Genomic DNA, 22,638 nt, shown 5'->3' with positions numbered 1-22,638 from the left:
TTGTTTGTATTGCTTCCTTTTTTCTTCATCCCAAGTAGCTTCTTCATTGCCATCCTTGGGTTGTTCGTACCCATTTTGGACTAGCTCCCACAAATCTTGTGAGATAAATACAGATTTCATTTGCATACACCATTGTTGGTATTTTTCCCCTTTAAATAAAGGTACCCAATTAACTTGGGGATAGTTAAATGTGTTTGAGGCCATGTATATTTAAGTGGTGGTTTATGTTGTATGCAAGAAGTATTGGAGGCTTTGGAATAATTGGCTCTTGATACCAAATGTTGGAAGTATTTAGGAAGATGTAGTGGGCTTTAGTTTATTTGTGGTTAATTGATTGAGTAATGTTGATGATCTTTGAGTATGGAAGAGGAATTACAAAGATACTTTTGTGGGGAATTGTTCTTGTTGTATTGACTAATGCTTTACAATGCTACATATTTATAGTAGTACAATGTTGGTGGTTTCCACCACTACACTTCTCTAGACTATTCTATTCTAGACTATTTTACTTTCTTCCTATTGTAGATAGTTCTAGGTTTTTCTACTCTTAGATATTTGTTTAGGATAGTCTAGATATTTTATTACATGCTCCTAGATTTTTCTAGATTACAATTACATGTTCCTAGATTTTTCTAAATTATAGTTTTTAACAAGGGATTCAAAAGGTAGAATGGGTATTCCTTGAAACATTAAATCATAAGTGTTGTATGTTGCTCTAAAAAAAGAATCACCACAAAATATTTTAGATACTAATGTCACCATAAACAATGAGTGCTTGCAAAATGCGTACATGGTTATGGAAAAAAAAATACAAGAGTGAGTGAGCTTAGCTAAAGTCACATTAGACTCAAGAACCTTGTTTCAAGCAACCCTCAAAGTGTAACCGAAATCATTTTAGGCAGCTTACACAAATTTAAGTGCCTATACAGTGTAACTAAAATATATCACTCAATCATACTTCCCTACCACTTACTTCTAAAACATTAAACCTAGTTAACTCATCAAAGCTCCACTTTTTCCTCTTTTGGTGATATCTATTTAAGAATGATTCCCAATGTTTGTGTCTTGGATATACATCATTCCTCCCCATACCCTCATAGAGCCAATAAAATTGCTTCAACCTGCGATAATCAAATAACCAAATAATTATTCCCTCTGTTTGATCATCTAAAATATCTAAAATTAAAGGCAGTTGAAAAACATATAATTCAAATAAAACAACAGTGGACGGAAATTAATTTACTATCTCACCTGAGGGTTAGCCTCTCAAGTCTCAATTACATCAAAGACGGATGAATGAAGTAATCAAGCTTATCACACTCTTATTTCTAAAAGAAGTAGGTCAAGCTGATCTAAAGATAAATGAAGTTCTCTTGAAAAAAGTGGTTAAATTAATCATCTTTCCATACTCCAACCAACCTTTCATACAACTCATAAGTAGGAGACCTAAATAATGATATTAGTTTTTCTTACATCTATGACAACCAAGTTGGTTTACACAAGTTCATTTTCCCTTCTTTTCCCCTCATCTTATTTCAGTGTGACACAAAGATTGACCAAATTCTAAAAAATAAAAATGGATAACATATCTAAAAGAATCAGCTAAACGGTTGGTATCACGAAATTACTGTAAACACCTCAACTTCACCCATTACACCAAAAAAGAAACAGGTACTCCAACTTCCCAAATCAGAAGTTGCGAAATTAGAAGAAAAATTTTGAAGAAAACAGATGACATTACGCAACAAAATACTGCCAACTGTATTGGGAAAACTGATTTGACCATTAGCAGGTAAATTTTACATTCAAAAGAAGAGAAGTACAGAAGAAGCTCGCACAAACAATTTATATCATGTTCATCATGTGCAGCTAAATATGACTGTACTCTAACCTATGCACATGTACATATTGTGTGTGTGTTCCCTGTCCCATGTTCATATATTCCACATGTCAGTACATTATTAAGAACGATAAAGTAGATTACACGAAAACTAATAATTTGAGCAGTTCTTTAGGCAGTAAAATAGTGATCCAATAGGTTTCCAAACACTATACTTTACAATATAATTTGATTTCAATATTGGCCACCAATGGGTCCCTAACTTCGCTCCTAATACGGGCAAGTAATCACAAGTATATTTCAGCCAAACAATATACAAAAAGGAACACTCAAGTACTCATCCCAATAGATTGCCACAATGTCTATCACAAAAGTCCCAAACATCTATCAATATTGACTGATGGTACCTGTGATTAAATTAGAAAGAGGATTATTAACCATGACAAAATCCATATACATTAAAGTTTGCAACTGATAGTGTTTCTTAAACATGAAATACCAATGTAATTGAGATAATAGGTCACAGAACCATAAAAGTAAACAAAACAATTAGGGAATAATAAATAAAATGTAGTCACGAGATACAAGCAAGTTCATAAGTTCCCTTGAAACATTAAGCACCAAACTTCACAAACCTTGGCATTGACACCATCATTTAAAATCCTCTTCTCATATTTGTACTTGAGATAACCAGCGCGATTGTACTTGGTGATGCCCCTACAACACAGAGTGATAGTGTAGCTCATGTGAATGTAATTTAGATGTTAGATAAGGTGCCTAATTATGTTAGGAGTTTCTAAACACATTGGTGCATGGATGTAGGTTGCTTTAAGGATTACAAGTATATTAGTAAGAAATGTAGTAGCTGTAATAGTTTCTAACTTCTTTGCAGTCTCTCATGATCTGTTGGAGTCGAATAATTAAATATGTTGTCAATGTATGTGATTCTACTATTCTTTAGTCCAAGAGCATGCTTAGCAATCAGATAGACACCAAAGACAGTGAATCCCAGAGAAGCATATTTATACAACCTGATGCATACACCAATTACATATAAGTCGAGGGTGCGTAAGACAGGATTTAGAAAGATTAAAGAGGTCAATACCTGATTTGCAATTACCTGATTGATAGTTTTAGGAGAAACATAAAAAGGCCCTTAGTGAGGGCCCCGAATGCAAAGTGTCCCCACATCGTCTTTAATATCTTGCCAACAAGGGTAAGATGAATGCTATTTATAGGAAAAAAGATAAATGTCGCGGGAGATTGAAATAAAAACAAAGATAAACTTAAGTCTTAAAATATCACGTGTGTAGAGAAGAAAATGCTAGATATATACTCCGCATAACTGATGATGCCCGCCCGGTAGCCCCCATGATCAAGTTGAAGTACCAAACTGTTTCTTTGTTTAGAGGACAATGGAACCAACATCGGCCACTAAAACTTAGATCCCTTACATATTGATTATAAACAAAGCATATATTCCAAATAGAAACTTCCGTTGTTTTTCCCCCTAATTGCCACTTTATAAAAAGGGAAAAGGAACTCAGCTGGTCAGTGTTACACATAACCAAGTTCCTTAGGACGTCTCGTAGAAAATCCATGGGCCATGAAAATTAAGATGATATTTCACCAATCTCAGGAAACTGGGACGCCAAATAAACACATAGAAAAGCTAGGCTAAGATTCATATTTATAGCACATAATGACATAAGCTAATGCTCAGTTGCCAGTATGCTGCTATTTTCTTAAAAATTCAATAACAATTTGCCTGGGTTAGTTTTATTAGTGTCACTACAAAAAACAAATTGAAAACATGTAGCCTCTACAGTGTAATGAACCACCACTTGCATCAAGTAGACATGAGTTGTTCATCTCAAGAAATTTAGCAAAAGATATTCTCAACATAGTATATCATACCTCCCCTACAATAGTCAAGGTTGTCCCAGTCAGAAGAGCAAGACTCGCTCTGTACGCTTCACTCCAAGCATCTGAAAAGTAAGTTAGTCATCAGCAAGGGTACAATAATGCATCTAGATCCTTCAATCAAATAGGAAATATATGTACCTTGAGACCTTGGAGATAGTCCAATGTTCCCCGCACAAGGGATCGTCCTGACTCCTCAAAAATATCACTCCCAACCGTAAGTTCTAGACCAGTGGCACCTCGTGTTCCCAAAATAAACTTAGGACCCGTTCCATCATCCTTAAAAAGGTAAAGGAAAAAGGTAAAGGAAATTAATCAGTGTATATTAATGCACTGCATCCTAAGGGTGTTTCCCGGCTAATAACAATGCACTGATATCACATAAGGGAAATAGTAACCAAAAACTTCAAACTGCTTAAACTAAATGGCAAATAAAACAAGGATAGCAATATTACCAAGTATAATGGCACCTCCTTACTCATACATAGCATCGATGTAGAATCTTGTACCCATGACCAAGCATCATTGTGTTTCAAGAAATGTTGGTTAGCCTAAGGTAGCGACAAAATCACAAGAAAAATAAAAAATCAATGCATAGGTATGGATCAAGAATGATGAGCAGTTGACCGCAACACACAATCCTATCCTAAATTAAAGACCAAATTTGATTCTCCCTCCACCTAAGATAAATATCTTACATATAAAGAGTACACTATAGTAAACAAACAAGTAGACAACTATGGAGAAGAAAGTTTTTAACAAAATATTTAACCACATCCATTCTCATATACAAACAGATCCTTTAAAAAAAATCACAGATGCTAATCACCCCTTATTAAAACAAACCTATCAAAGTAATACGAATTAAGGTGTCAGATTAAGGAGGAAAGGGCTCCAAAAATATCAAGATGTTGGAACTGAGCAAGACAAACAAGATCCACAAAAACGAATTGAACAACAAAAAAGATTTCAAGAAATATGGTTCATGTATTTATGTGTTTTCTTAGTGGATCAAAAAAGTCATTTTTAATTTGGTTTCAAACTAAGCAATAATAAGTACAAAATACAAAATGAACACCAAAAACATCACCAAGGAAAAGGGAGACACATTGCTAAAGAGCAGATCAGCACCAAATTTTACCAAATGAAAGCTAATAACTACACATAAATCAGAAATACAATTAAAAGCTCACAATCTTGAACGAGTATAACACAATCTAGGAATAAGTTTGTACGGGATGACAATAGATCGAGCGCAAGGCAATATCCAATTTATTTGAAGTTCTAATATCAATATCATTAGAAGCAGTATACTTTCAACTTTTAAGGTTGCAACTTGCAAATGATACATACTGTAGACACCTAAATCATGTCTCCCCTAATGGGATGATGACGATACCATTATCCTAGCTAGGTTGTTGGTGCAACTCCGTGCGGAAGTCCCAATTGCTAAAATGTATTCCGAAATCCAAAATTCAAAGTCCAATTCCCGAGCTCGTTCCCATTACGGAACTCGGTACAAAATTCAATTCTCAAAAATCAATTTCAAAATACAAACACAATCTCACACAATGGACCTCTCCATTGGCTTTACAAGGACTTTTCCATGACATTAAGAAATCCAAATTCGGGGGCCGACCCACAAAACCGAGCATGCCGGGACCCGACCCTTAAAACCGAGCCCAAACACGCTTTCGAAATTCAAAACGACTTGTTTTTAGACGAAAATCAAGCCTTAATCCCTAAGCAATCACTACGTGCCAATTTCGTACAATTCGTGAAGGAAATAATGCCCTTGGTCCAAGTATGCATTTAATGATAAGTCTAATAAATGCGGTTCAGTATTAAGTAACAAGTTAATAATTCAGTGAGATCAAGTGAGCTGAATGCCTAGCTAGAGGCCGCTTCAGTTCAAGTGGAATTAATGATATTAATTCACAGCTTACTCTTGACTGAGCCCGTAGGGTCACACAAATAGTACGTAAACGGATCAAGTATTTAATGGCATTAAATACTCCATCTATGGATATTCGGAATCGACGGATCTTGGTTTCGGTGGGAGCTGAGATCATCAAAGGCAAGAAATGAATACTCCGGAAACGATGATATTGCCGGAAACGGAAATATGGATCGTATCGGAAATATAAATATTATCCAAGTCGTAGATGTTGCCGGAAACGGAAACATGGTACGTATCGGAAAATATTATCGGAAATGGAAATATTACCGGAATCGGAAATATTGCCGGAAACGGAAATGTTGTCAGAATCGGAAATATTATCGGAATCGGAAAATAATTCCGGAAAGGAAATATTAAATATTTGTTCGAAACGGAAATTAATTCCGGAATCGGAAATATTAAATATTGTTCGTATCGGAAATGAATTCCGGAATCGCGAATTTAATCGGAAGCGTATTGTACGAATTAGCATCGGACGAGACTTGCTAGACGAAGGCCCAGCACGAAGCCAGTCCCTCGTCCAGCAAGCCACACGCTTCAACACACACGCCAAAGCCTTGCCAGGCCCAGCGCAAGGCCAGGCCCAGCAAGGCATGGCGCGCGCGGAACAAGTGGGCTGCGACGGACATGGGCTGCGAGCAAGAGAAGCTCGCGTGGGCCGCGAGGCTTGCGCGGGCTGTGCTCGTGCTCGTGCTCGTGTGCGGTTGTGTGCAATACGAATCCTAAAGCTATTAGAATTCGTTCTATGATTAAATCCTAATCCTAGTAGATAGAATTTATTTAATAGAGTCCTAACATGATTCTAATTAAACATAATTGGTATTCTAATAGGATTATAAGTCCTTTTCCATAATCCTATAAATATGTGCCTAGGGTCACAAATTTACATACAAGTTTCAAGTATTCAAAACTAGGATTTTTAAGCATAAAAATCAGCCATATTACTTGCCTTATTAGCCAAAAATTTATAGAACCTTAAGGGCGATTCTAGTTGGTCAATCTTAAGGCGGATCCGGACGTGCTGTGGACAATCTACGGAGGGACGACACTTGGAGTCCTAAAGACTTGTTCTTGTTCGGTTCGGGCGCAGCTAGGGAGGGCACGCTACAAAGTGTATGCATCTAAATTATGCTATATGATTATGTGCAATTAATATGTATCCTGGCATCTAGGTTTTTCCGCATGATTTATGTTTTTCATATTTATCATAACCTAACAGTGGTATCACGAGCCTATTATTATTTGCATAATCTATAAATTGCTTAAATTTTACAAATTTGCAAAGAATTAAAAAGGGGTGATTAATTTTCGTAATTGTTAATTAATTGCAAATTGCGTTTATTTAATTTATATGTACGCAGTTTTTCGGCAGTTTCTTCGTTACTCAACGAAATCGAGTGATTTTTGTGTCAATTCCGCATGTAAAAGGCATTCTAAAATTTTGACAAAAAACTATTTTTCGGCCGAACCCAGAATTCCCAAATTCGAAGCCTAACTATGACTTTTCAGAGGTTTTAGTTTTTCGAACGCAAAAGTTTGTAGATTAAGATGTTAAATTGAATATTTGCGATTCTTGTTGATAAATCTTGAATTTTTGATTGACCTACTGTATATGTTTAACAAATTTGAATGCCTAGACTTGTTAATTATACAACCTAATTTGTAATTATGATTAATTTGTTGAGATTCGAATAATTTAGAATTGATTTGATTTTCATAATTAATTAATGATTTAATTAGGTACCCCGTACCCATGATTAAAAACCACCATAAAAATTGTTAATTTATGATAAATTTTAAATTTTTATGACCTAGATTTGAATCCATGTAAGTCGGAAATTAATTGATTAATAAATTTTCGATTTTTCGCCCTAAAATTATGAAAATAATATGATTTATTAATTTATCATTAATTTTAAATTAAAAGTTTTAATTTTATAAAATTCGCTCATAAATGTTGCACGCACAAAGCAATGGAAGCTACGTGTTACCCTTAAGGGGTGTTGTATAGTGCGGGCACGCAACGACGAGCAAGGGAGCTCGTCGCCCATGCGGTACGAATGCAGCGAGCAACGAGCGTGGCATGCACAAGGCAACGGCTGCCTAGGGGCTGTGTGCTACGCGTGTGGGGCGATGGGAAAGCAAGTGCAGCGAGCAAGACAAGCACGCGTGGGCAGCGATGGATGCTGCGCCATAACGTGCGTTGCCTCGCCCAGCAGCACGCCAAGGCAGTAGCCAAGGCAGCGACAAGCGCAGCACAACGTGCACGCGGGCAGCGTTGGCTGGCCTGTCCAGCAAGCGTTGCCCAACAGCGCGCCAATGCGATGGGCGAGTGGGCTGCGCGCAAGCGTGGCTCACTAGGCCTGACGCATTGGTGCGTTGTTGCTTCGGCTTTGCGGTACGATCAATCGAGTGACAAGGGGTTTGTTGCTTGTTGGACTTGACGAGGCATGGGCGCAAGCCCATGGCCTTGTCTTGACCCGATTGGTTCATTTTAATTTTAATTTGAAACTTTCAGTTCGGAAATAATTTTAATTAACTTTAAAATTAATAATTTAAATTGTTTTCTCGGATTTTAATTTTGAATATTATAATTATTATAAAATTTTAATTTATACTAATTATTTTACTAAAATTAAACCTTGAATTAATTTAAATTCGTTTAATTCAACTGAAAATAAATAAATTGGATTCAATTATTGTTAGGTTATGATACATATGACAATTCATAAATCATGCGGAAAAACCATTTAGCCAGGAATACATATTATTTACACATAATCATATAGCATAGTTTAGATGCATACTCTTTGTTGCGTGCCTTCCCTAGCTGCGCCCGAACCGAACAAGAACAAGTCTTTAGGACTCCAAGTGTCGTCCCTCCGTAGATAGTCCACAGCACGTCCGGATCCGCCTTAAGATTGACCAACTAGAATCGCCCTTTAGGTACTAAAGATTTTCGGCACTTATAGTCAAGAAATGTGTCTGAATTTTCTCTCAAAAACTCACTTTGAATACTTGAATTATCTATGAAAATATGTGACCCTAGGCACGTATTTATAGAGTTATGGAAAGGGTTTTGGAATCCTATTAGGATACTAATTTATTTAATTATAACCCTACTAGGACTCTAATTAAATAATCATTATCTAATAGTTTTAGGATTTAATCACACTTTGAATCCCGATTGCTTCAGGATTCCCGCACAAGCATTGCACGAGCACCGTACACCCGCGCAAGCCTTGCGGCCCACGCTAGGCGCACAGCGCTCGGCCCACTGTTGTGCTCCTGCGCGCGCGCCCAAGGCCTTGGCTGGGCCTGGCCTTGCGCTGGGCCTGGTCGAGGCTTGGCGTGCGATGGTGCGCGTTGGCTCGCTGGGCGACGGCCTGGCTTCCTGCTGGGCCTTCGTCTAGCGGGCCTCGTCCGATGCTAATTCGTACGATACGCTTCCGATTAAATTCCCGATTCCGGAATTCATTTCCGATACGAACAATATTTAATATTTCCGATTCCGGAATCAATTTCCGTTTCGAACAAATATTTAATATTTCCGTTTCCGGAATTATTTTCCGATTCCGATAATATTTCCGATTCTGACAATATTTCCGTTTCCGGCAATATTTCCGATTCTGGCAATATTTTCATTTCCGATAATATTTTCCGATACGTACCATGTTTCCGTTTCCGGCAACATCTACGACTTGGATAATATTTATATTTCCGATACGATCCATATTTCCGTTTCCGGCAATATCATCGTTTCCGGAGTATTCATTTCTTGCCTGTGACGATCTCAGCTCCCGCTGAAACCAAGATCCGTCGATTCCGAATATCCATAGATGGAGTATTTAATGCCATTAAATACTTGATCCGTTTACGTACTATTTGTGTGACCCTACGGGTTCAGTCAAGAGTAAGCTGTAGATTAATATCATTATTTCCACTTGAACTGAAGCGGCCTCTAGCTAGGCATTCAGCTCACTTGATCTCACTGAATTATTAACTTGTTAATTAATACTGAACCCCATTTATTAGACTTAACATAGAATGCATACTTGGACCAAGGGCATTATTTCCTTCAGTCTCCCACTTGTCCTTAGGGACAAGTGTGCATTTCCTAATTCCTTTGTCGCTCGATGCTTGCTCTTGAACATAAGGTAAGAGTTGTCATCCTTATTATGTCCAGAGGTGTTTCTCGGTTTCAGAGTTCAACTGATCAAATAAACAGATAATCATAGCCTATGATTCATCCGAGCACGGCCATGCATTTCACAGTTTCTAGCTCTCCGAGTGGCCTTTGTACAACTTTTAAGCATCTCATCCCGATTTATGGGAGGACAATCCCAATCTTGTGATCTTGAGATTAGACTTCGTTTGATAGGTGATTACCTGAGCGTTGCCTTTATAGCCTCCTTTTACGGTGCGACGGTTGGTCAACGTCAAAGCAACCAGTTCTCAAACAAGTAATCTCAAATCACTCAGGTATTGAGGATTTAGTGTCTAATAATTTTAATGAAATTTACTTATGACAGATTTTCATCTCTTACAGTAAAGTTTCATAGGTCTTGTCCGATACTAGTCTTCCCAAAGTAAGTATCTATGCAAATGATTATGACATTGCCATGTCCACATAGTTCAAGAAACAGAACTACTAGTCATCTTGCATTCTAATCGTCTAACGTTTTCTATGCGTCCAATTTTATAGAAAACTCCGACCAGGGACCTTTTTCAACCTTTGACATTCAAGTTCACTTGATAGACATTTCTTAGTCACAGGACTGGTCCTGACAGTCTATCTTGAATATATCGTCAAATTGAAGGGACTCATCATTTAATAAACCACAAATTAAATGGAAAAATGAATTCTTTTCATTTATTGTGAATGATTAACCAATAATGTTTTACAAAGATTTAAACTCTAAAACTTTAAAACATTAAACAGAGACATCAAAGCCATTCTCCAATATGCTTGATTCCCATAGCTGCAGTGTGCGAGTTGTGCTTCGCCTGCGGCAGAGGTTTAGTCAATGGATCTGATATGTTGTCATCAGTTCCAATCTTGCTTATCTCGACTTCTTTTCTTTCAACGAACTCTCGTAGAAGGTGAAATCTACGAAGTACATGCTTGACTCTCTAGTGGTGTCTAGGCTCCTTTGCTTGTGCAATAGCTCCGTTATTGTCACAATACAGGGCTATTGGTCCTTTAATGGAGGGGACTACACCAAGTTCACCTATGAACTTCCTTATCCATATAGCTTCCTTTGCTGCTTCATGTGCAGCAATGTACTCCGCTTCAGTTGTAGAATCCGCAATGGTGCTTTGTTTAGCACTTTTCCAGCTTACTGCTCCTCCGTTGAGGCAGAAGACAAACCCAGACTGTGATCTGAAATCATCTTTGTCGGTTTGGAAACTTGCGTCCGTATAGCCTTTAACAATTAATTCATCATCTCCACCATAGACCAGGAAGTCATCTTTGTGCCTTTTCAGGTACTTCAGAATATTCTTGGCAGCAGTCCAATGCGCCTCCCCTGGGTCTGACTGGTATCTGCTCGTAGCACTGAGTGCATACGCAACATCCGGGCGTGTACATATCATAGCATACATTATTGAACCAATCAATGATGCATATGGAATCCCATTCATTCGTCTACGCTCATCAAGTGTTTTTGGGCACTGAGTCTTGCTTAGAGTCATTCCATGAGACATGGGTAGGTAGCCTCGCTTGGAGTCCGCCATCTTGAACCTATCAAGCACCTTATTGATATAAGTGCTTTGACTAAGTCCAATCATCTTTTTAGATCTATCTCTGTAAATCTTGATGCCCAATATGTACTGTGCTTCTCCTAGATCTTTCATAGAAAAACATTTCCCAAGCCAAATCTTGACAGAGTTCAACATAGGAATGTCATTTCCGATAAGTAATATGTCGTCGACATATAATACTAGGAAAGCAATTTTGCTCCCACTGACCTTCTTGTATACACAAGATTCGTCTGCGTTCTTGATGAAACCAAAGTCACTGACTGCTTCATCAAAACGTATATTCCAGCTCCTGGATGCCTGCTTCAATCCGTAGATTGACTTCTTTAGCTTGCATACCTTTTTAGCATTCTTTGGATCCTCAAAACCTTCAGGCTGTGTCATAAACACAGTTTCTGTTAAAACGCCGTTTAAGAAAGCAGTTTTGACATCCATCTGCCATATTTCGTAATCGTAATATGCAGCGATTGCTAACATTATCCGAATAGACTTTAGCATTGCAACTGGTGAAAAGGTTTCATCGTAATCCACACCGTGGACTTGCCTGTAACCTTTTGCAACCAATCTAGCTTTGAAAACTTCAAGTTTCCCATCCTTGTCCTTTTTCAGTTTGAAAACCCATTTGCTTCCAATGGCTTGGTAGCCATCTGGAAAATCGACCAAATCCCATACTTGATTTTCAGACATGGAGTCTAATTCAGATTGCATGGCTTCTTGCCATTGCTTGGAGCTAGGGCTCGTCATAGCTTGTTTGTAAGTCGCAGGTTCATCACTTTCAAGTAATAGAACGTCATAGCTCTCGTTCGTCAAAATACCTAAGTACCTTTCCGGTTGAGATCTATATCTTTGCGATCTACGTGGGGTAACATTTCTAGTTTGACCATGATTCTCACTAGATTCTTCTAAAGATCTCTGAGTTTCATCCTGAATGTCATCTTGAGCATTCTCTAGAGTTTGTTGTTCGACTCGAATTTCTTCGAGGTCTACTTTTCTCCCACTTGTCATTTTGGAAGTGTGATCTTTCTCCAAAAAGACACCATCTCGAGCAACAAACACCTTGTTCTCAGATGTATTGTAGAAGTAATACCCCTTTGTTTCCTTTGGATAGCCCACAAGGATACATTTGTCAGATTTTGGATGAAGTTTGTCTGAAATTAATCGTTTGACGTATACTTCACATCCCCAAATCTTCAGAAAAGACACATTTGGAGGCTTTCCAAACCATAATTCGTATGGAGTCTTTTCGACAGCTTTAGACGGAGCTCTATTTATAGTGAGTGCAGCTGTATTTAGTGCATGTCCCCAAAATTCTAATGGAAGTTCGGCCTGACCCATCATTGACCTGACCATGTCTAGCAAGGTTCTGTTCCTCCGCTCCGACACACCGTTCCATTGTGGTGTTCCAGGAGGAGTCAATTCTGATAGAATTCCACATTCTTTCAGCTGGTCATCAAATTCATAGCTCAGATATTCACCGCCTCTATCAGAGCGCAGTGCCTTAATCTTCTTGCCTAATTGATTCTCTACTTCACTCTGAAATTCCTTGAATTTGTCAAAGGATTCAGACTTATGCTTCATTAGGTAGACATAACCATACCTACTGAAGTCATCAGTGAAAGTGATAAAGTAGCTGAAACCACCTCTAGCATTTGTACTCATTGGTCCACATACATCTGTATGGATTAAACCCAATAGTTCATTTGCTCTTTCTCCAACTTTAGAGAAAGGTTGCTTTGTCATTTTGCCAAGTAAACATGATTCGCATTTACCATAATCCTCTAAGTCAAATGGTTCTAGAATGCCTTCCTTTTGAAGTCTTTCTAAGCGTTTCAAGTTTATATGGCCTAATCGACAATGCCACAGATAGGTGAGATCTGAATCATCCTTTTTGGCCTTTTGGTATTTATGTTATATACTTGTTTGTCGTGATCTAATAAATAAAGTCCATTGACTAATCTAGCAGATCCATAAAACATCTCTTTAAAATAAAACGAACAACTATTGTCTTTTATTAAAAAGGAAAATCCCTTAGCATCTAAGCAAGAAACTGAAATGATGTTTTTAGTAAGACTTGGAACATGGAAACATTCTTCCAGTTCCAAAACTAGCCCGGAGGGCAACGACAAATAGTAAGTTCCTACAGCTAATGCAGCAATCCGTGCTCCATTTCCCACTCGTAGGTCGACTTCACCCTTGCTTAACTTTCTACTTCTTCTTAGTCCCTGTGGATTGGAACATAAGTGTGAGCCACAACCTGTATCTAATACCCAAGAAGTTGAATTAGGAAGTATACAGTCTATAACGAAAATACCTGAAGATGGAACGACTGTTCCGTTCTTCTGATCTTCCTTTAGCTTCAAGCAATCTCTCTTCCAATGCCCCTTCTTCTTGCAGTAGAAGCATTCGGATTCAGAAGTGGGTTGACTGACCTTCCTCTTTACAGATTTGGCGCCAGTTTGCTTAGTTGGGCTGGCCTTGTCGCCACCTTTCTTAGCATTTCTCTTCTTTCCAGATTTCTTGAACTTGCCCCTACGCACCATAAGCACATCCTGCTTATCACTTTTGAGCGTCTTTTCAGCGGTCTTCAGCATACCGTGAAGCTCAGTGAGCGTTTTGTCCAGACTATTCATACTGTAGTTCAGTTTGAACTGATCATACCCGCTATGAAGAGAATGGAGGATGGTGTCTATAGCCATTTCCTGAGAAAATTGCTGATCCAGCCGACTCATATTCTCAATGAGTCCAATCATTTTGAGAACATGTGGACTTACGGGCTCGCCTTTCTTAAGCTTGGTCTCAAGAATTTGCCTATGAGTCTCGAATCTTTCGACTCGAGCCAGATCTTGGAACATGTTCTTCAACTCACTGATGATTGTGAAAGCATCTGAGTTGATGAACGTTTTCTGCAGATCCGCACTCATGGTGGCGAGCATTAGACATTTCACATCCTTGTTGGCATCAATCCAACGATAGAGGGCTGCCTGAGTGACCCCGTCGCCTGCAGCTTCGGGCATCGCCTCATCTAGGACATACTCCTTTTCTTCCTGCATAAGAACTATTTGCAAGTTCCTTTGCCAGTCAAGGAAGTTTTTCCCGTTCAACTTCTCTTTTTCGAGAATTGACCGAATGTTGAATGAATTGTTGTTTTCCATATTAAAAACTACAATTGAAAAGAATAAACAAATAAATAACCATTCACAGTTTCTCTTAATAAACTTAAATTCTAGCATACATGCATAATTCAATGTTTATTAAGCATTTTATTCAAGTTATGTGTTCCGGCAGGTGTGAATAAAATGATTCCAAGATCCTAAAATCATTGAAGAACTAAGCACAGTTTGTCGACTTAATCCTAAAACATCTTAGGTAAGCAAAAGCCTTTTTCTAATAGTCTAGAAACTATTCTTGGTTGATAGGTACGTCTAAGAACTTATTAGGTAAACCTATCGATTTTGCCACGACATAAAAGGACTCCTTACTTATATCGTTGAGTTTCACCAAAACTAACATGTACTCACAATTATTTGTGTACCTTGCCCCTTTAGGACCAATAAGTAACACCTCGCTGAGCGAAAACTATTACTAGATTGATGTAAAGGATATCCAAGCAAGTGTATATTTTGGCATGGCACCTTTTAACTCAATTTTTAAGTTTGGAACTTAAGGCTCTTACTATGTTGGTTAGATTTTAAGTGAACTAAAATCCTTAATCATGCAACATAATCAAGCCACAATCTTATGCATAATTAAGACATATTTAAAGCAATAAATAACTTAAAGCATGCATAAGATAAATGTGATCTAGTATGGCCCGACTTCATCTTGAAGCTTTGACTTCAAAGTCCGTCTTGAAAATCTCTGTGGGAGGCACCATTTTCTTCAAATAGGATAAGCTATAACTAATTACAACTATTTGATGGTACGCAGACCATATTTGAATTGAAAAATAACTTTGGTACTTTAGACCAATTACATTCAAATTAATGGTGCGCAGACCATATTTTCTATCCTATTTGGGCCATACTAGTCACTTCATAACCTGCAAAACAGTACATATACAATATATACCATTCACCCATTCATTATCATGAATGGCCCACATAGCTGGTTAGTAAAACACATTATGCATCACGTAAACATTTGCAGCAATTAATCAAGGGCACCAATAATCTACTAATTATTCAGTCCTTATTAATTCTGATCAAGTTGTTTTTAACCTTAAGGATTTGTAGACCTAATCAAGAGTTTATGACTAAAAGGGCTCCCACTTAAACCAATAAATTCGTATGCTTTACTAATTTTAAACATAAAAATGTATTTCTAGTCTAACCGGAAACATACAAATTTAATTAAAATTTAAAGCTCATATGAATTTATAATTGAATCCAAAAAGTTTAATTTAATTTCAGTCGTATTTAAATTAATTCATGATTTTAATTTTAGTAAAATAATTAGAATAAATAAAATTTATTATAATTACAATATTCAAAATTAAAATCCAAGAAAATAATTTAAATTATTAATTTTAAAATTAATTAAAATTATGTGAACTGAAAATTTCAAATTAAACATTCAAACCGATCTAATCGCAACGCAAACACCCTACGCATCGTACGCCCATGGGCCACACGCACACAGCCATCGCTGGCCATGTGCGCGCAGCCCATGCGCTCGTCGCATAGCTGCTGCATCTTCCCATCGCACAAGTGGTGCTCGCTGCGCGCGCGCCAGCGCTCGACGCACGCGAGCCATCGCTCGCTGTGCGCGCTCGCCAGCGCTTGCCGCGCGCGCTCCAGCGCTTGATGCACGCGAGCAATTGCGCGCGATCAACGCTGGGCGCAGCGCTCGTGGCACGCGAGCTTGCGCTCGCTGCGCGCGAGACTGCGCGCGCTTGCGCGAGGCAGTGCGCGTTGTGGCGCAGCTCGCTTGCTGCCCACACGCGACTGCCATGCCTTGCCTTCGCCCATGCCCATTCATCCATAGCTCGTGGCCCACGACACAAGGCAGGGCTGCTGCCTTGTGCTCGTGCACCATGCCCCTGCTCATTGCATTCGTGCCGCACGGGCGACGAGCTCCCTTGCTCATCGTCGCATGCCCGCACTATACAACACCCCTTAAGGGTAACACGAAGCGTCCATTGCTTTGTGCGTGCAAGTTATATGAACGAATCGCATAAAAATTTAAAATTTATATTTAAAAATTATTGACAAATTAATAAATAATATTAATTTCATAATTTTAGGGCGAAAAATCGAAAATTTATTATTCAATTGATTTCCGATTATTATGGATTCAAGCCTAGGTCATAAAAATTTAAAATTTAACATAAATTTACAATTTTTATGGTGGTTTTTAATCATAGGTATCTAATTAAATTATAATTAATTATGAAAATCAAATTAATTCTAAATTATTCTAATTTTCAACAAATTAATCATAATTACAAATTAGATTGCATAATTAACAAGGCTAGGCATTCAAACTTGTTAAACATATACAGTAGGTCAATCAAAAATTCAAGATTTATCAACAAGATTCTCAAATATTTAATTTAACATCTTAAATTTACGAAATTTTGCATTCGAAAAACTAAAACCTTCGAAAAGTCATAGTTAGGCTTCGAATTTGAGAATTCTGGGTTCGGCAGAAAAATACTAATTTTGTCAAAATTTTAGAATGCCTTTTACATGCGGAATTGACACAAAAATCACTCGATTTGGATGAGTAACGAAGAAACTGCCGAAAAACTGCGTACGTATAATTAAATAAACGCAATTTGCAATTAATTAACAATTACGAAAATTAATCACTCCTTTTAATTCTTGCAAATTTGTAATATTTAACCATGTTCATGCAATTTAGATTATGAAAATAATAAGAGGCTCGTGATACCACTGTTAGGTTATGATACATATGACAATTCATAAATCATGCGGAAAAACCATTTAGCCAGGAATACATATTATTTACACATAATCATATAGCATAGTTTAGATGCATAATCTTTGTTGCGTGCCTTCCCTAGTTGCGCCCGAACCGAACAAGAACAAGTCTTTAGGACTCCAAGTGTCGTCCCTCCGTAGATAGTCCACAGCACGTCCGGATCCGCCTTAAGATTGACCAACTAGAATCGCCCTTAAGGTACTAAAGATTTTCGGCACTTATAGTCAAGAAATGTGTCTGAATTTTCTCTCAAAAACTCACTTTGAATACTTGAATTATATATGAAAATATGTGACCCTAGGCACGTATTTATAGAGTTATGGAAAGGGTTTTGGAATCCTATTAGGATACTAATTTATTTAATTATAACCCTACTAGGACTCTAATTAAATAATCATTATCTAATAGTTTTAGGATTTAATCACACTTTGAATCCCGATTGCTTCAGGATTCCCGTACAAGCATTGCACGAGCACCGTACACCCGCGCAAGCCTTGCGGCCCACGCTAGGCGCACAGCGCTCGGCCCACTGCTGTGCTCCCGCGCGCGCGCCCAAGGCCTTGGCTCGGCCTGGCCTTGCGCTGGGCCTGGTCGAGGCTTGACGTGCGATGGTCCGCGTTGGCTCGCTGGGCGACGGCCTGACTTCGTGCTGGGCCTTCGTCTAGCGGGCCTCGTCCGATGCTAATTCGTACGATACGCTTCCGATTAAATTCCCGATTCCGGAATTCATTTCCGATACGAACAATATTTAATATTTCCGATTACGGAATCAATTTCCGTTTCGAACAAATATTTAATATTTCCGTTTCCGGAATTATTTTCCGATTCCGATAATATTTCCGATTCTGACAATATTTCCGTTTCCGGCAATATTTCCGATTCTGGCAATATTTTCATTTCCGATAATATTTTCCGACACGTACCATGTTTCCGTTTCCGGCAACATCTACGACTTGGATAATATTTATATTTCCGATACGATCCATATTTCCGTTTCCGGCAATATCATCGTTTCCGGAGTATTCATTTCTTGCCTGTGACGATCTCAGCTCCCACTGAAACCAAGATCCGTCGATTCCGAATATCCATAGATGGAGTATTTAATGCCATTAAATACTTGATCCGTTTACGTACTATTTGTGTGACCCTACGGATTCAGTCAAGAGTAAGCTGTGGATTAATATCATTATTTCCACTTGAACTGAAGCGGCCTCTAGCTAGGCATTCAGCTCACTTGATCTCACTGAATTATTAACTTGTTAATTAATACTGAACCGCATTTATTAGACTTAACATAGAATGCATACTTGGACCAAGGGCATTATTTCCATCAGTTATAATTTTATATGAGCTTTAAATTTTAATTAAACTTGTTTGTTTCCTGTTAGAATAGATATACATTTTTATGTTTAAAGTTAGTAAAGCATATAAAGTTATTGGTTTAAGTGGGAGCAATTTTAGTCATAAACTCTTGATTAGGTCTACAAATCCTTTAAGGTTAAACAACTTGATTAGAATTAATAAGGACTGAATAATTGGTAGATTATTGGTGCCCTTGATTAATTGCTGCAAATATTTATGTGATGCATAACGTGTTTTACTAACCAGCTATGTGGGCCATTCATGATAATGAATGGGTGAATGGTATATATTGTATATGTACTGTTTTGCAGGTTAAGAAGTGACTAGTATGGCCCAAATAGAATAGAAAATATGGTTTGCGTACCATTAATTTTAATGTAATTTGTCTAATGCACCAAAGTTTGTTTTTCAATTCAAATATGGTCTGCGTACCATCAAATAGTTGTAATTAGTTTAATTATAGCTTATCCTATTTGAAGAAAATGGCGCCTCCCATGGTGTGAGGGGGTCGAAAAAGCATGAGGCTAATGCGTGACCTTGTCCCTCGTGGGTGTGACGTTTCTTTTTGTCAAATCAAGTGTAATTGGATTTCCTGTGAGTTTACACCCAATTGACTAGTAATATAGGAGTCGCCATTCAGTTTTTAACGACAATGAGTAAAACTGACAAAACCCGGTTATCGTGACATAAAGGGAGTGCAATTATGTTTGACCACGACGGCCGTAGGTTCCCTTGTGATCCCTGGTGTGGGGATCTCTCAACATACACCCGCAAGGTAGAGATTGAGGGTTCGGGGGACTGTAACTACCGAGAGGAGTACTCGCTCTTCGATAACTCCAGAGGCAGGATATCCTTACTAGCTCAGCATAAATAATTGAAGGGACATGCGTTAACTATTAAACTAATCTGAGTTAATTTTAACAATATGCAACATATAGTACTAGATCGAGCGCGATTATCTGATTTAAATTGTATTAAGGGACCTAGCATGATAATCCAATTTCCCAAAAATATCATATTTATTAGGCATGATAGAACAATCAGATTTAGTTAGTTTAACAGTTCATAAAAAGGGCGAGGAAAGCAATTAAATCATAGAAAAGGGACACATTACGACGCACCCTTGAGAGGTGCGTCACGGTTCTCAGAAAACTAACCACTTTGACTTTGCTATTTCTCCTTTTATTTAACGAATCTCAAGTTATGGGACAGGATACGTTCTGTTCGATTTATGGATCGATTGCGACAGAACGCGTGATCAGTTTTTGCAGCGTGAGGCTTAGGCTTAGGGGTTTAGAGTCAATACTCGGAATAATAATTGTGTGTCCTTTTTTCACGTCGAACTTGGGCTATATTTATAGAAAAGAGTTCGTGGAAAGATAGAATTGTAGAGCTCTAATCCACGGGGAATTAGGAAAGAACACGTCCTAGGTAATTTCAGCGCCCAGGCCTGGGCGCCGAAGATTTCGGCGCCCAGAGCCAGGCGTTGAAAATAGGATCTGGGCTGTTTTCTTAGTCAGATTCGGATTCCTAGAATCCGGAGTGTTTGAGACTTAATCGAGTCTTTTAGTGCGTATTAACTTTGTGACGGAATGCGTCTGGGCCAGTTACGAACTCTAGGCTCGTTAGGATTTTAATTAATACGTGACTCTTATTTTCGAATCATATTAGGAATAGGATTCTCTCGTAATCTCTATCTCATTTAGGATTTATGTTGGAGTGCAACACCTAATTCTGACAGGTTTCTATCTTTTATGACTTGCCACTTTTAGAAGCTACCCTTTACGGCAGTTACTATTTTTAGCAGGTTTCCATAAATAGCAGGTTTCTATAAATAGCAGGTTTCGGGTGAAATGAAAAGGGGTGATCGAGATTCGTTATTTTATAGGAGATGCGTTGTCAAGTGGAGATTTATGCTTTCATCATCGAACCTCCCCTTTCGGGAATGGGGACAAAAGTAGGTGTCTACAGTTAGCCCCCACTTTGACTGAGTCTTGGAGTAAGACGATGGTCAAAGTATTAGACGGAGTGCGTCGCACAAGCCATGGTGACCTGTTTTTGAGAGGGTCTCACGAGCCCCCGGGTGATAACATTTGACTTAAGGGTCATCACTTGAAGTGTCGACATATCCCTCACGTGTCATTGGGATTTGTCAACGGATAGTATAGAAACTTCCTCACTTTGTCATTGGAAGGATCTAAAGGTGCGTAGAAACTCCCTCACTTTGTCATTGGGAGTAGCTACAGATGTTTTCGAAATCAAAGCTATAAAGTGTAATTGGGCCTGGCCAAGCCCAATCACGAGGTAAAAAATGTTTTTAAAGATTCTCATTTTCAGGGTTAGCTAAATGAGAAAACCCCCTTGTTTTTATGGGACGTAAAACGAAGGAAAATCCAGCACATCGTTCTTTTTTGGAAAAACGGAAAACCAATCTTTGGAAAAAGGGAAAGCTACTCACATCGTTCTTTTTTTGGAAAAACGGAAAACCAGAAAAGTTATCGCTGCAGCGACTAAGGACCTGCGTGGTTAGTGACGCAGACCCCGCCGGCTAAAGATGGCGAGCCTGAAGGAAATAATGCCCTTGGTCCAAGTATGCATTCAATGTTAAGTCTAATAAATGCGGTTCGGTATTAATTAACAAGTTAATAATTCAGTGAGATCAAGTGAGTTGAATGCCTAGCTAGAGGCCGCTTCAGTTCAAGTGGAATTAATGATATTAATCCACAGCTTACTCTTGACTGAACCCGTAGGGTCACACAAATAGTACGTAAACGGATCAAGTATTTAATGGCATTAAATACTCTATCTATGGATATTCGGAATCGACGGATCTTGGTTTCAGTGGGAGCTGAGATCGTCACAAGCAAGTGAATACTCCGGAAACGATGATATTCCCGGAAACGGAAATATGGATCGTATCGGAAATATAAATATTATCCAAGTCGTAGATGTTGTCGGAAACGGAAACATGGTACGTATCGGAAAATATTATCGGAAATGGAAATATTGCCGGAATCGTAAATATTGCCGGAAACGGAAATATTGTCAGAATCGGAAATATTATCGGAATCGGAAAATAATTCTGGAAACGGAAATATTAAATATTTGTTCGAACTGGAAATTAATATCGGAATCGGAAATATTAAATATTGTTCGTATCGGAAATAAATTCCGGAATCGGGAATTTAATCGGAAGCGTATCGTACGAATTAGCATCGGACGAGGCCTGCTAGACGAAGGCCCAACACGAAGCCAGGCCATCGCCCAGCGAGCCACACGCACCATCGCACGCCAAGCCTCGACCAGGCCCAGCGCAAGGCCAGGCCCAGCCAAGGCCTGGGGCGCGCGCGAGAGCACATCAGCAGTGGGCCGAGCGCTGTGCGCCTAGCGTGGGCCGCAAGGCTTGCGCGGGTGTACGGTGCTCGTGCAATGCTCGTGCGGGAATCCTAAAGCAATCGAGATTCGAAATATGATTAAATCCTAAAACTATTAGATAATGATTATTTAATAGAGTCCTAGCAGGATTCTAATTAAACTAATTAATATCCTAATAGGATTATAATTCATTTTCCATACCTCTATAAATAAGTGCCTAGGGTCATAATTTATAGACACAATTGAAGTATTCAAAGGGTATGTTTTTGAAAGAAAAATCAGCCATACACTTGCAAACACAATAGCCGAAATTCCTAGTAACCTTAAGGGCGATTCTAGTTGGTCTAACTTGAGGCGGATCCGGACGTACTGTGGACTATCTACGGAGGGACGACATTTGGAGTCCTAAAGGATTGTTCTTGTTCGGTTCGGGCGCAGCTAGGGAGGGCACGCTACAAAGTGTATGCTCCTAAAT

General features: G+C 38.6%; 1 long non-coding RNA gene across 7 annotated transcripts; it reads right to left on the bottom strand.

Moving 5' to 3' along the window:
* Nucleotides 1-715: 715 nt before the first annotated feature.
* Nucleotides 716-5,071, bottom strand: LOC110776660 (uncharacterized). Of its 7 annotated transcripts, XR_008930801.1 has the most exons (6): nt 4,219-4,950; nt 3,905-4,042; nt 3,758-3,828; nt 2,476-2,557; nt 1,252-2,247; nt 716-1,121 (listed from the first exon to the last, which is right to left on the bottom strand). It is a non-coding gene; the product is annotated as an uncharacterized lncRNA (long non-coding RNA). The 7 variants fall into 7 exon arrangements; XR_008930798.1 differs by lacking the exon at nt 1,252-2,247 and adding an exon at nt 4,957-5,071 and having other exon boundaries at nt 2,476-3,828; nt 4,219-4,314; XR_002530225.2 differs by having other exon boundaries at nt 2,476-3,828.
* Nucleotides 5,072-22,638: the final 17,567 nt, after the last annotated feature.

The sequence above is a fragment of the Spinacia oleracea genome, chromosome 3 (assembly GCF_020520425.1).
Source record: "Spinacia oleracea cultivar Varoflay chromosome 3, BTI_SOV_V1, whole genome shotgun sequence".
Classification (NCBI taxonomy): domain Eukaryota; kingdom Viridiplantae; phylum Streptophyta; class Magnoliopsida; order Caryophyllales; family Amaranthaceae; genus Spinacia; species Spinacia oleracea.
This window is presented reverse-complemented; position numbering and strand designations above follow the sequence as displayed.